This window comes from Lemur catta, chromosome 16 (assembly GCF_020740605.2).
Source record: "Lemur catta isolate mLemCat1 chromosome 16, mLemCat1.pri, whole genome shotgun sequence".
Lineage (NCBI taxonomy): Eukaryota > Metazoa > Chordata > Mammalia > Primates > Lemuridae > Lemur > Lemur catta.
The window spans coordinates 12369840-12383194 of NC_059143.1; positions in this window are offsets into that span (position 1 = coordinate 12369840).

Sequence of the window (13355 nt, forward strand, 5' to 3'; positions counted from 1 at the left end):
AAAATCACAGAACACAGACTACGCACGAAATCACGACTACTCTCTTGGAAGCAGATCCTCTTTAACTTGACCCTTTTTGCCACTTGTCTGTCTTTCTTGTTCAGCCTTTATTTATACCCTCTAGTCCAAGTTTGACTTAGTTTCTTTTAGTTCTCTTGGCCACTGGGGGGTGCGGGGTCTTTTTTGTACTTAAGGCAGTAAGTTCAGCGTAGCAGTCAGTACAGTCTAAAGCCAACTCGACTAGCTTTCAACCCCAGCTGGCTTTTAACTTTGGGCAGGTGAGTTGTGTCTAAGCCTTGATCTCTCCATCCATAGAGATGGCAACAACAATACTACCTCATATAGTTGCTATGAGGACTAAATTAGTCAATACACGTAAGGCAATTTCAGCAGTGCTTGGAATATTTTAAGCACTCAGTAAATATGAGGACACCTTGCATATTTTTCAATTTCAGAACAAAAAGGTTCTTTATCACAGTCTGGACTGTAATTCAGGGAACTCACTGGAAGTTAAATGTTAGCTCCATTCCTTTGCCTAAGCATTACTAAATTGCCTATAGAGTTTTTCCTATCTAAACATCCTTTTTTTCTTAATCTTTTTCTTGGGATCACATTTCCTAACCTGCACCTGATTTCATATGTCAGGAAGCTATAAAATCTTCCTTCTTTCCCATTGTGCTCCTGCCTAAAAAACAAATAAAAACAAATTAAAACAAGTGCCACGTGTGGTTTTGAGCTTCATTTCTTGATTGCCTGTTGTCATACGGACTCCGGGCTGGGTAGCTACTCTGCCACATTGCTCTTTGTGGACTTCCATAGGTGGTTAATAGGTGGCCTTTTTTATGTTTCTTTGTATTCAGAGACTTCAGGCCCGTGTTACGGTAATTTTGGTTTAAAATGCATGTTACACTTTGCTGCAGGTGTTAGGAACTTGATCTTTTTGTGCCACCCCGGGGATTTTCCAGTTCGTAAGGCACAGACCAAGTAAACAAGGCCTGTTTCTTCAGATGGTCTGAAAGGCACCAGTGGGCCTAGGTTTCTCCTCTTAGATGCCAATATTTGAGGGAGGTCAACAGCACCATGGGCCAGTGGTCTTCCTGGAGGAGGAGGTAACAGAGAGCCCAGTCGGTGACTCTGGGGAGATTAGTTCTCTGTGTCTTGGCTGGCTTCAGTTGCAGCCTTTGCCCTGTCCTTGCTGTAGGCTCTTGTTTACCTTGTCCTGTTTTAGTCCTCCAAATTCTATAGCTCAAACTCACTCTTATAAGAAAATCCTAGGCCCCCAAATCTTCCCTTCTCAAGCTTACTACCCTAGAGACACATATCTTTAGAGAATTGTTATGTATTCAGCTTCAGGCAGATATTGGGTTTTCTACTGATGTGATTCAGAAGAGGATTATAATCACTTCAAGGAACCTTCCCTTCCCTGAAGATGCTGCCTGATTCAACTCATTTGACTCATGTCATGCACCACGGGCCTGTCACACCCTGGTAAGCACCGCAGCGCTATTTGCAGAGTGCTCTGGTTACCAGAGTTCTTTTGCTTCGGTGATCTCACTTTATCCTCAAAGCAATCTTATGAAAGTGTAGATATAATGAGGGAATAGTTTATAAAGCCTACTTCTAGGGCTAATAACTAAAACTTGAATTCTGTTCTGATTCCTAAATTAAGGCACTGTATGGTGTAGCATGTTTGCTAATGAACCTGAGGTCTTTATAGGCCCATCAGTTGCTAATCAGAGGATTCACTATGTGGCCTGGAGCAAATTTAGAATGGTTCATATATAATCACCTACACATACTTTTCTCAATATACCATTTCATGAGTCTTGAGTTATTAAGACAATATTTTTTGTTAGAGTTCAGCGATGGTAGTTGAACTGACAGCCTGAGTGGAACTTAGAATCACTCGGAATCTGATGTGCTGCTAAATCCTTTGACATAAGCCATTAGCACTTTAATTATACCATGTGGTTGTATTTTATCTATGCAGACTAGCCATTTTAAGTTCACATTTTAAGGATGCTCTTCTGCAAAATGTTCACCTGGACTTGAGGCTGTTCAGGTGGTTAGAAAGGGGAGATCAAGAAAAGTAAATACAGGTGCCAATGATTTGTGGTGATCTGCTACCAGTGTTTGGATGTATGGACTAGCCCAGAACTCCAGAGAGGGTCTTAATTAAATTCACAGCTCTGTTGATCAGTCTACTTAGCTTGAAAGCAAGGGAGCACCACCATGATAACTCCGCAACCAGATTTTTCCCCGTAAATATTTTTAGGGGTTAACCTGGACCTCCTGGGGCTTCTGTGAAAACTTGAATGAAACCTCTTGGACTTTTTCAGTATCCATACAAATCCCTGGAACGAACTGATTGCTAGGAGTAGAGAGCATGAAGAAAATATTTGTTCATCCAGTTTTTCAGATTAGATGTTGGCCTAGTTATCAGATAACCATGACATTAGGATAACTTTGGATGACAGTTAAGGCAAATGGACAGTTGTTTGCAGTATTACATTCTTTTTAGTCAGTATCAATAAGGAAAAACATAAGACTCCCCACCTGCTTTTAAACTGCTTCTTCCTGCCGGGTGCAGTGGCACATACCTGTAATCCTAGCTGCTTGTGAGGCTAAGGTGGGAGGATTGCTTGAGCCCAAGAGTTCAAGGCTCTAGTGTGTTATGATTGGGCTTGTGAATAGTCACTGCACTCCAGCCTGGGCAACAGAGCAAGACCCCATCTCTGTAAAACAAAATCCCAAACAAAACCAAAAACTGCTTCTCCCAACACTGTCCCCATGTGTCCTGAATGTGAAACTGGACTATTTGCTTTTACCTGATTGAGGCTTCTGCTTTTGCTCATCACTATCTAGACTTTGTGATCAGCTGGGTCCACATACTGAGCCTTGATAATTAGCTTCGGAGTGACTTTGAACAATTAGTTACCTTGAATTTCATTTTCCAAGGAAGGCTAATCTTTGGGCCTTATAGGATTATTTTGAGGAAGAAGTGAACTTACTGTGAAGGTGTTTAGCGTAGGGCCTAATACATAGCAGGTATTCAGTATATGCTCATTTTTAAAAATTTATTTACAGTCTTCCTGGCAACACCTCTAATTTTGTGACCCGCTTAAAAATTTTTTATTTTGAACTAATTGTAGGCTTATAGAAAAGTTGCAAAAACAGTACAGAAGTTTCCAACTATCTCTCACCTCTGTAACCTCTGTGGAACCTTCTACTACTTTATAGTCAGAGGTAATCATTCTCAAATTGAGCATTTTGTGTGCTGCTTGTAGAATACTCACTGAGTTTATTTTCTCTCTTTGCCTCTTTCTCCCCCAATAGATTATGGGAGGTAAGACAAATTTTTATTAATATTTATCTTTATGTTTCTTATCCTAATGAAGGGGAGCAGAATGTGCATCCCAAAATATGCCACTTTGGCATGAGGATTATTTTGAGCTGAAGGCAATTGAGAAGCAGAAACAAGAAATCTCTCTGCTCTCTCCCTGTTTGCTTAAAAGCAAGATATAGATTTACAAAGTCATTGCTCCTCCCCTCTGTAACAGGAAGGACAAAAGTTAGTCACCAGGCCAGCATGATGGTTCACACCTGTAATCCCAGCACTTTGGGAGGCTGAGGCGGGGGGACTGCTTGAGGCCAGGAGTTTGAGACCAGCCTGAGCAAGAAAGAGCAAGATCTTGTCTTTACTAAAAATGGAAAAATCAGCCAGGTGAGGTGGTGCACACCTGTAGGCCTGGCTTCGAGGAGGCTGAAGTGGGAGGATCGCTTGAGCCCAGGAGTTTGAGGCTGCAGTGAGCTATGATCACTCCACCACACTACAGCCTGGTCAACACAGTGAGACTCTGCCTTAAAAGAAAAGTTAATCACCAGACTGAGAACACTGTAGACCCTTATGAATCCGCATAACAAACTTTATTAACTAGCCTTTTATTTTTTAAAATTTATTAAAAAAATTGACAGCATTGTATGTTTTTATCCTCTTACCATAAAAATGATGACTATATGAGGTAAAGCACTTGTGAATTTGCTAGATTAACTGTTCCACAATGTCTGTGCACTAACTAGCTTTTACCAATAGTTTTCCATTTATTTGCCTTCCCACAATTTGCTGCCTTATGAGACTCAAGGTCTGTTTCCTTTTTCTTTTCACTTATCTAAAAATGTATTGTTCTTTGTTGAAGATGCTCTATAAATCAGAGTTCTAAAGCACTTCTTTGAGGATTACTCATTCCCTGGGTTATCTCCCAGGTATATGACATACACACGTTAATAAGCTTCTGTTTATTTTTCTCTTGTTAATCTGTCTTCTGTTACAGGGCCCCAGCCAAGAATGAAAGCTAGAGGGAAAATTATTTTTTCCTTGCCTACACCAAGATACCTGGAACTGCCAATATTTAATGAATGAATGAACCGACTCTTGGCCTTTGAATTTAATTGAATAGACAAGACTCCTGCAAGAAGCTAGTAGAGCATAACAAACCACAGCACACAGTCAAGCACTAAGAGCTGCAGAACAGATGGAAAGCGATGCAGAAGTTTATGGAAACAGATTACTTTGAGATTACTAAGCAATATGAGAAATGGAGAGCAGGAGCTGTGTCCTGATTAAATTTTGGTTTATTTCCTAACTCTAGGTCGTGGCCGTAATGTAGTTATGAGAGAGTAGGCAGCTAAAATGTGCTGGTTCAGAACAGTTACAAAGGAAAGATTTTGTTCTCTAGATTGTAAACTTTGAAAGGTTCTTTTCCTAGAAATGTAGAAGATGTTAATTCACACAGTTTATTTTGTCAATTTAATACAACTAGGGGTTAAATTCACAGGTTCTTTTTTTTTTTCTTTACCTGCTTCTCTTTCTATTTTTTAAATGAAAATGTTATTTGGGCTTCTTTTCTATAGTTATCTAAGAGGCTTATTTTTATTGTTTTTATAGTTATATTGAGGTATAATTGATACACAAACTACACATATTTAAAATGTACAGTTTAATGAGTTCTGATTTATGTGTACACCTGTGAAGCCACCACCACAGACAAGGTAATGAACATAATCGTCACCACTCAAAATTTTCTCATCGCTTTATAATCCATCTCTCCCTAATCACTTCTGTCCATCCCATTTCCAGGCAATCAGTGATCTTCTTTCTGTACTATAGAGTTGTTGGCATTTTCTAGAATTTTACAAAGATGAAATCATACAGCACATACCTTCCTTTTTTGTTGAACTTCTTTCACTCAGCAAAATTATTTTGAGATTCTTCCTTTCCATTGTATGTATCAAGAATTCATTCCTTTTTATTTTTTATTTTATTTAATTAATTTATTTATTTCAGCTTATCATCATCGGGGTACAAAAGTTCAGGCCACATACACTGCCCATGTCCCACCCATCCCCCCAGTCAGAACTTCAAGCGTGTCCATTCCCCAGCCAGTGCGCAATGCATTCATCATGTAGTTATACACCCATCCCCTCTCCCCACCCCCCCACATCTGCCCAACACCCAGTTGGTGTTATTCCCAAATGTGCACTTAGGTGATGATCAGGGAAACCAATTTGCTGGTGAGTACATGTGGTGCTTGTTTTTCCATTCTTGGGATACTTCACTTAGTAGAATGGGTTCCAGCTCTCTCCAGGAGAACAAAAGGGACTCCATATCACCGTTATTTCTTATAGCTGAGTAATACTCCATGGTTTACATATACCACAATTTACTAATCCACTCATGAATTGGTGGGCATTTGGGTTGTTTTCACATCTTTGCAATTGTGAATTGTGCTGCTATAAATATTCGGGTACAGGTGTCTTTTTTATAGAATGACTTTTGTTCCTCTGGGTAGATGCCCAATAATGGGATTGCTGGATCGAATGGTAGGTCTACTTGAATCTGTTTAAGGTATCTCCATAATGCTTTCCACAGGGGTTGCACTAGTTTGCAGTCCCACCAGCAGTGTATGAGTGTTCCTGTCTCTCCGCATCCACGCCAACATGTGTTGTTTTGGGACTTTTTGATAAAGACCATTCTCACTGGAGTTAAGTGATATCTCATTGTGGTTTTGATTTGCATTTCCCTGATGATGAGGGATGTTGAGCATTTTTTCCTATGTTTGTTAGCCATTCTTATATCTTCTTTTGAAAATTTCTATTCATGTCGTTTGCCCACTTTTTGATAGGGTTGTTCGATTTTTTCTTACTGATTTTCCTGAGTTCTAAATAGATTCTTGTTATCAGTCCTTTATCTAATGTGTAGTATGCAAAGATTTTTTTCCCATTCTTTAGGTTGTCTGCTTATTCTCGTGACTGTTTCTTTGGCTGTGCAGAAGCGTTTTAATTTAATCAGGTCCCATTCATTTATTTTTGTTGTTGCTGTGATTGCCTTACGGGTCTTCTTCATAAATTCTTTGCCTCGGCCAATGTCTGTAAGAGTCTTTCCTACATTCTCTTCTAGAATTCTAATCATTTCACACCTAAAGTTTAAGTCTGTTATCCACCGTGATTTGATTTTTGTGAGAAGTGAAAGCTGTGGGTCCTGTTTCAGTCTTCTACATGTGGCTATCCAGTTTTCCCAGCACCATTTATTGAATAAGGATTCTTGTCCCCAGAGTATGTTTTTGTCTGCTTTGTCAAAGATTACATGGCTATATGAGGATGGTTTTATGTTTGGATTTTCTGTTCTGTTCCACTGGTTTTTGTCCCTGCGCTTGTGCCAATACCAAGCAGTTTTAAGAACCACAGCCTTGTAGTATAGTTTGAAGTCTGGCAAATTAATACCTCTCATTTTGTTTTTATTGCTTAAAAATGCTTTTGCTATACGGGGTCTTCTCTGATTCCATACAAACTGTATAATTATTTTTTCTATATCTGTGAAAAATGATGTTGATAATTTAATAGGGATTGCATTGAATCTGTAGATCACTTTGGGTAGTACAGACATTTTAACAAAGGAATTCATTCCTTTTTATTGCTGAACAGTATTCAATTATATGGATATACCACATTTTCTCGAGTCATGTAGTAGTTTTCTGTCGTTAATATAACAAATCACACAATCAGAATGGCTTACAACAGTACCCATTACTAGCTCATAGTTTTTTAGGTCAGAAGTTCCTGGCAGTCTGGGCTGAGTTTACTGCTTAGGATCGACAATGCCAAACACAAGGTGTTGACTGGGCTGGGCTCTTATCTGGAGTCTCTAGGGAAGCATCTGTTTTCAAACTCATTCAGATTGATAGAAGAATTCGGTTCTATGTGGTTACAGGACTGACGTACCCACTTCCTTGCTGGCTGTTGGCTAGGAGTCACTTTTAGCTTCTAGAGGCTTCTAACTTGTTCTTGCACAGGCCCCCTCCATCCACGCAGCCTCAATAGCCCATTGAGTCCTTTCCCTTTGAAGCTCTCTGACTTCCTCTTATGCAACCATGTAGAGAAAATTCTTTGCTTTTAAAAGGTTTTGTGATTGGGTTGGACCCTCCTGGATAATCTCTCTTTTGTCACGTAATGTAGCATAATCACAGGAGTGATATTTCATCATATTCACAGGTTCCCACCAAACTTAAAGGGGAGAAGATTATACAAGCCTGAAGGGCATTGGGAGTCATTCTTAGAATTTTTGCCTACCACTTCCCAACCTCTGGCCCCCAGTGATCCATGTTCATCCCACATGTTTACATTCCCACGTGTGAAATACATTCACCTCATCCCAATGTTTGCAAGGGTATCATTCCATTATAGCATCAGCTCAAAGTGCAGAATCTCAGTGCAAAAGTCCCAAATCTCATCATCTAAATCACCTAAGTCAGGTGAGAACAGAGGCTTCCAATTCCTCTCTATTTGCAAGCCTGTGAAACTAAAATAAAGTACCCGCCTCCAACATTCCCAACATCACAATAATGGGGCAGGCATAGCATAAGAGTTACAGCCATTCCGGTTATAAAAGGGGAAAGTAGGGGGAGGGGAAGTCTCACTGGTTTGAAGCAGTTTTAAAATCCAGCCAGGTAACTCCAGGCTGAGTTCATTGATTAGATTTCAAGGGCTGGCGATAATGTGAGGCTCTCAGCTCTGTCCTTTGAGCTCTTGACTCCAGCCTTTGAACTCTTGGCTCAGCCCTCTGGGATTTGGGTTGCATCCTCTGAGTCATTCTTTCTTTTCCGGGAAAGGTAGCACATGTTTGCAGCTGTGCTGTTTCGTCAACCCGCTTCCTGTCAGCAGAGTTTTGGAGATCCAACAACCTTCTTTCATCTCATACTCTCTCTTTTAGGCCAAGTTTCCGCTGATACAAAATTCTCAAAGACTTTGTGGATCTTGCTTGGAATTCAAGGATTCGCTCAATCGGGCAAGAGCCAAATACGCAGATCTTTTCAAGATAAACCCTTCTCTGTGTTTTGGCTTCTGCTGAGGTGGCTGAGAGCCAATGCTCTTCAACTTCCTACAGGTCCTCTGTATTGACTGAGAAGGTCTATTAGGAATGCCCTTAATCTCTTGGAAGAATATTCTGTGTGGCTGAATACTCTGACCCTTTGGTTTTCCCCAGGTGTCAGCAAAGGCCAGTACAGTCACATGCCCAGTCTTTTCCTTAGGCCAAGCTTTCAGAAGCCATCTCTTACTTTTAGCATCTTTTACCAACTGGATAGGCTGAGAATTTCCCAAATCAGCAAGTCCTCAATCCTTAACAGTTCTTTTCTCGATTTATCTCAGTTTTACCATAAACAGCAAGAAGAAACCAGGTGATGCCTTCAACAAATTGCTTGGAGATCTCCTCAGCTAAATAGTCAAGTTCATCACTTTTGAATTCTGCTTTCCATGTAATTGCAGGACATAATTTTGCTAAATATTCTGCTTCCACATAACAAGCATTTCTCTTCCTCCGGTTTCCAATGACATGTTGCTCGCTCCTTTCTGAGCCCTCACCAGAGCGTTTTCAGCATTCATCTGTCTACTAAGTCTGTTGAGATGTATGTTTAGCACCTCAGCATTCTTCCAGCCTCTGCCCTCTGTCCAATTCTAAACCACATTTTAGATATTTGTTGACCCATCACCCCCAGTTCCAGGTACCAAAATATGTAACAGTTTTCTATTGTTGTGCAACAAGTTACCACAAACACAGTGATTTAAAACAACACTAGGTAAGAATGCCAAGCAGGCTAGACTAGGTTCTTTGCATAGGGTCTCCCAAGGCCACAAGCAAGGTGTTGGTCCGGCTGGGCTCTTGTCTGCGGGGTCTGGGGAAGAACCTGCACCTGAGCTTATTCATGTTGTCGGCAGAGTTCAGTTCCCCGTGGCTGCAGGACTGAGGTCCCTGTCTCTTTGCTTTCTCTCAGCAGGCAGAGGTTGTGCCTCCCCCTTCATCTTCAGAGTCACCAATCGTGTGCCAAATCCTCTGGGCTTCCAATCTGACTTACCTTCTGCTATCAGCCGGAGAAAATGCTCTGTTTTTAAAGGGCTTTTGTGATTAGATTGGGCCCACCAGATACTCTCCCTTTTGCCATATACAGTGGCATAATCAAGGGAGTGATATTTCCTCATATACATCAGTCCAACCACAATCAAAGGGGAGGGGATTATATTAACATGTGAATCATTCTTAGAATTTTCCTACTATAATTCTCCTGTTGATGGAGATTTGTGTCGTTTATAGTCTGGGGCTATTATAAATAAAGTTTCTATGAACATTCATGTGTTAAGTTTTTGTGTGGCTCTGTACATTCATTTCTCTGGGGTATATACCTCAGGGTGGAATGTCTGGGTCACATGGGAGGTGTAAGTTTAACTTTTTAAGAAATGGCCAGACTATTCCATAGTGATTGTACTATTTTATATTCCCTCTCAGCAGTGAGTGAGAATTACTGTTCCTGCCAATCCTTGCCAACACTTAGTTTGGTTAATCTTTTAAATTTTAGCTGTTGGAGGGAATAATATCTCATTGTGGCTTTAATTTGCATTTCCCTAGTGACAAATGATTTTGAGCATATTTCATGTCTTTATTTAACATCTGTGTATCATTGGCGAAGAATCTGTTCAAATTTTTAACCTGTTTTTTATTTGTTTGTTTGTTTTTTTATTTTTGAGTTGTAAGTGCTCTTCATACATACTTGATACAAGTTCTCTATTTAATAGGTTTTGCAAATATTGTCTCTCAAGCTGAGACTTGCCTTTTAATTTTCACAACAATGTCTTTTGTTTCTTTGTTTTAAAGTTTTACTTTGAAATAATTATAGATTCACAGGAAGTTGTAGACATACTGTATATACAGAGAGGTCCTATATACTCTTCGTCCAGTTTCTCTTCATGGTAGCATCTTTCATAACTACTGTGCAGTATCAAAACCAGGAAATTCACATTGGTGTCAGCCACAGAGCTTATTCAGATTTCACCAGTTTTATATCCTCTTCATGGGGTTTTGCACAAAGCAAAGTTTTTAATTTTGATGAAGTCTAGTTTATAAATGTTTCCTTTTATTGATCATAATTTTTGGTGTCAAGTCTAAGAAATCTTTGCCTATTCCTAGGCCCTGAATATTTTCTTCTAGTTTATAAGAGTTTCATATTTTATATTTAAGTTCATAATCATTTTGAATCAATTTTGTATGAGGTGTGAGGTTTAAGTCAAGGCTCTTCTTTGTTAGTTTGTTGATGATTATCTAATTGCTTCAGCACCATTTGTTGAAAATGTTATCTTTCCTCCATGGCATTGCTTTTGCACCTTTATCAAAAATCACTTTGGCATCTTTGCATATTTGTGTGTGGGTTTATTTCTGGGTTCTCTATTCTGATCCATTGATCCATGTGTCTATCAACAGCACACTGTCTTGATTACTCTGGTTATATAGTAAGACTGGAAATCAGAGAGGATTAGTCCACAAACCATTTTCTTTTTCAAAGTTCTTTTGGCAATTCTAGGTACATTGAACTTTCACATGAATTATAGAATCAGATTGTCAGTTTCTACAAAAAAAGCCTCCTGGGTTTTGACTGGAGGTAAATTGAATCTGTAAATCCACATGGAGATAATTGCCAATGTGCCTTTGTGCAGGCAGTTGCTGTGCAGGCCCTCCCCCCCTCCCGCAGTGCCCTGCATCCCTGGGTGCCGTTAGGTGTGCGGGAAACATGCCTCCATGTAGCTTCCCTCACTCATTGCTTCACATCCCACATCCTTGGAAAGATGCTTCACATACTCTCTCCCCACCCTGCACCTCTGCCTGCCACTAATTCTTCCACCCCAGGAAAGGAAGGTGGAAAGAGAAGAGATGGGAAAAGATAGGAAGATGGAAAAGGAAGGGGAAATGGGAAGGTAAGGGAATGAGCCTGAAATTTCTGAAGCCAATTAAAGAAAATGCTTAAACAAAGAAGAGGTGAGGGCCAGGCGCGGTGGCTCACGCCTGTAATCCTAGCCCTCTGGGAGGCCGAGGCGGGTGGATCGCTCGAGGTCAGGAGTTCGAGACCAGCCTGAACGAGACCCCGTCTCTACTAAAAATAGAAATAAATTATCTGGACAACTAAAAATATATATAGAAAAAATTAGCCGGGCATGGTGGCGCATGCCTGTAGTCCCAGCTACTCGGGAGGCTGAGGCAGTAGGATCGCTTGAGCCCAGGAGTTTGAGGTTGCTGTGAGCTAGGCTGATGCCACGGCACTCACTCTAGCCCAGGCAACAAAGTGAGACTCTGTCTCAAAAAAAAAAAAAAAAACAAAGAAGAGGTGAGCAACTGTGTCAGTGGTGCATATATTTGGAATAAGACGAATGCCCATCTGATTTGGCAAGGGAGAGGTTACTGGTCACCTTGACAAGAGTGATTTTAGTGGAAAAGTGGGATAAAAGCCTACCTGGAATGAATTAAAGAGATAATGGAGGGGAGGAACGTGAAGAGAATGAATATAAATCACTCTTTTAAGGAGGTTATTTATCAAGAATGAGCTAAAAATGGGGCAATAACTGGAAGCAGCTTCTTGAATAAGTCTTGCCATTTCATTGCAGATAAAATAATGTAGTTTCCAAAAGAACTTATGGGAATGAATGATATTTTTGCTAATTGGGTTTTGGTTATCTGGGGATAGTATAATCTAGTAGAGTGCTATTCTTTAGAGAATGAGGACATACCAATGCAGAGAGAAAACTGTATAATGGAAGAACTGTGTTAAGAGAAGAACTGGATTGAAGTTGCCACAACTATTATTGATCCTGGTAAAATCTATTGGCATCTCAGAGCCTTAAATGCTTATCTCATGTGATAATTTTGAGTATCAAAATGAGAAGGTGCACTGTCTACTTAAAATGAACAGTAATATGTTTTTTGCTCTATCTTTAGGCCTAGAACAGTGCTGGCACATACGTGTTCAAAAAAATATTTGTTGAACACATAAATGAGTAACTTTTTATTGTATATTACTTATACATAAAAATGAATAAAGCACTATAGCATATTAAATGATTAATGGAAATTAATACAAACCTCTTAATTTCAAGTCAGATACTCTTGCTATTATTAAAAATTTACATTGCTAAATTTACTTTGCTAAAAAAAGACAAAGTACCATTATTATTATTATCTTTATAATAGTGATATAAATGTTTTACCAAATAGTCCGAATATTTTATCAATGTATTCACTGAATATTTTCCAGATGCAGAAAAATTGATGTCTTTACTGGTTAAAAGAGCTATTCCATAAATTGTACATTTCCCTTATAATTCCTTCATACAGACTTTATTAGGGATTATTAAACGGACTCTATAGTTGAGAAAATTGGAATTTGGGGAAGTCAAGCCACTGAACATAGTTTATAGAGCTAACAAGCAATGAATTCTGAACTCCAGGCTTTTTCAATGCCTAGATTACATCCCTTTCAATGACATCATGAAACTTCTTTTGAAACAAAGGGGTACCTAGTGATAGAAGTGACATTTCAGGAGAAAGGAGAATACATTTTGTTTACATACTTTAGGGATGAATTTGATTGAAAATATCCAATTGGGATTATTTTAGCCTAACAAAAAAGTAATCTCTCTCAACATAAAAGTATGAATGCCTTTCTGTCCTCTTAATTACTATTCAACTCTTTTCCAACCAGGAGAATATTTTATGTTTATAAAGAGAGCTAGCTAAAAATAAGATATGCTTTCTACATTATCATTTATAAGTTTGACAACAACCTTGAAAAGTAGCTGTTTTACAGATGATGAAAGGGAGATCCAAGGGTATTTAGTGTTTATCCAAGGTGGTCACACAGCTAGTAACTGGCAGAACTACGATTCAAAGCCAGGTAGACAAGACTTTAAACCCTTTAGTGTCCACTACCTGCAGTCATCCCTACAGGGTATCAAGCCATGCTGCTGGAAGTAATGGCAGGACA